This window comes from Morone saxatilis, unplaced genomic scaffold, assembly GCF_004916995.1.
Source record: "Morone saxatilis isolate NCDOM2014 unplaced genomic scaffold, NCSU_SB_2.0 Contig24, whole genome shotgun sequence".
In the NCBI taxonomy this organism is placed as follows: Eukaryota; Metazoa; Chordata; class Actinopteri; family Moronidae; genus Morone; species Morone saxatilis.
In genome coordinates this window covers 23507560-23509865 of record NW_023339807.1, presented here as the reverse complement: position 1 = coordinate 23509865, position 2306 = coordinate 23507560, and the positions used below count along the sequence as shown (strand labels likewise).

The window sequence follows — 2306 nt, the reverse complement described above, 5'->3', positions numbered from 1 at the left end:
TCCCTTGAGTCTGTTGCTTTAAAAGACATAATAATTAAACGATCTGTGCGAGTTAAAACGTAGTAAAACAGCAGCACAAATACAGAAGAGGCATCACGTCGACAAAGTGAGTTACAGTAGGTTACTGTAGTGAGCGCACTGATTTGAGCAAGTTGTGAATTTCCAACATTTCACGCGTAAAAGGAGGATTGTGATATATTCTGTTTCAAATTCAAACGGTCTCACTTCACAATAACATCGGCTCAAATTCACTGCGTGTAACTGATCTCTATCACATAATCTGCAATGTCTAATGAGCAGAGAAACAACAGTTATCATCACACCAGCGTGCAAAAACATAAATATTGTAGTATTTTTTTAGATGTTGAGATTAAAGCAGGCTGTTTTCTGGTGCTAGTAAAAGATTTACACATGCAGCAATTTTTTCTGAGCAATGTCTAGTGATGTGGAAGTCCACGATTGTGCAACACTGACTATAAAACACCCTTTACGACCAGGAAAAAGATTTTAAAGCAATACACTACATCTGATATCACAATGCCATGTATTGATACATTATCCAAAGTAAAGTGACAGAAAATCCCCTTCGTTTCACGCGTAAAGTCACACAATAAGGAGTTTACAGCCACCTTATTGTGCTAAATGTACTTTAATCATCTCATATGCAATCACTGTGACATTCCTATAGGGGCCTATTGGCTAGTTCTTCCTGCTATTTTAGTATATTACCACCTAAATTGCATTAAACATAGGAGTTAAGCTTCCAGTGACAACGCATTTATCCACACATGAGACTGCAATCACATTTTAAGACTGACAAGTATTTTTACACGGCAGGTGAACACATGCATTTGTAGGTATGCCCACTGGTTACCTACCAGTCTGAGCCATCTGTGGAGAAAACATTCAGTCGAAAATCCTCTCTGAGCAAGAAACGCGGTCCTCCCGAGCCTCTACACAGCCTTAAAATTCAACTCACGGTGTTATTTCCACCGTTAATGTCGACAAACACGACCGCGGGGAAGAAACACACCTTCCTCGGTACAGAAACACCCTCGCTGTCTGTCCTCGGTGTCCCAGTGTGAAGCTACCGCTGATGACACTGCTGTCAGCCCTGGATCAACGCCCACAACCAACACTGCGGGCGCACGCTATTGGTGGGTGGGCTCCGTTCCCTGCCAGCTGATTGGCCGACGCGGCTGTCAATCACGCGTCTGCCCGGGAACCAGGATCACCTGTTGCTCCGTCTGTTACACTTTTTATAACGGCAATGTTTTTAACGTTAACGTAGCCGCAGAAAGATGGCGTGTTTGTTTTTTTAGTCCGTTTTCTTTATAGATGAACGACCGGAGAGGCGACAAAGCTACATTTAATTTTAAAGTTTTATGTTTGTTTTAAAGTCAGGCCAGAAAATATACACTGTAAAACCATAGTTAATTTAACTACATTTTTTTTTACGTTTTTAACAAAATTCTATACGTTGAAAAACATTCTTCATCAAGTAGCTTTAGTCATTTTAAGTGACTTAATTTTGTAAATTTTTTATTTGTACTGTGAAAACAAAATAACCCTAGGTTTTTAAGTTACAGAAACATTCCTGATGAATAACAGTTTACTAAGTTAGTGCCACTTTAAATTAGTAGTAAAATCTGCTTGATCAATAATCTTTTTTAACCTACTGCTTAAAACAATTTTTTAGGAGTTAAAATAACTTGTCTGGTTTTACAGTGTATTTTTTTTTTTAATACATTTTGATTACGTTCATTAGAAATTAATGTACCACCTAATTTAAAATAACGGACATAAAATGCAGTTAAATAGATGAAAAAAATATATTATATAATATAATTCGCTCGTAAATGCGGTTAGTTAATGTTATATTTTATATTTATATTTTACAGCCAATATTAATCCATTAACGGACATTCAGAAAGCTCGCGGATGAGCTAGCAGCCGTTAGAAAACGTTAATAACCGTTAAAAGTTATAAAAAGATTCAAATTTACCGTTGATTCAGCTCCTCGTGTCAGCGTGTTTTCCCTTTTTCTGTCAGTTTGTGTGTGTGTGTGTGTGTGTGTGTGTGTGCAGCGCCGCCCCGTTCACTGTGTTTGTGTTTGAAATGATTGGTCCGGAGGCCGGAAAGAGCCCCAAACACCGCCGCCTTATGTAACGTGTGTCTGTTGTCCTGCTGACATTGTAGGTCACAGTAGTTTGCTTTTTATTGTGTTTATTTTATGAGAGACAGGAAATGTAACACAGGGCATAAACCAGTGATGGAGGGAGGACTCACATCCGTTCAAAAATAAA

At 38.4% G+C, this 2306-nt stretch overlaps 1 protein-coding gene across 3 annotated transcripts in view; it reads right to left on the bottom strand.

Annotated features, from left to right (window-relative positions):
• The window catches only part of arl4aa (ADP-ribosylation factor-like 4aa), a 3594-nt gene extending 1507 nt beyond the window's left edge, over nt 1–2087 (bottom strand). Inside the window, exon 1 of one of the 3 annotated variants that reach the window (XM_035673099.1) lies at nt 2006–2087. The gene's annotated coding sequence lies outside the window, so the exon portion shown is untranslated. Of the gene's footprint in view, nt 1–878; nt 1371–2005 lie in introns of those variants that run through there. The other 2 variants (XM_035673098.1, XM_035673100.1) reach the window with 2 other exon arrangements.
• Between the last annotated feature and the right edge of the window lie 219 nt (nt 2088–2306).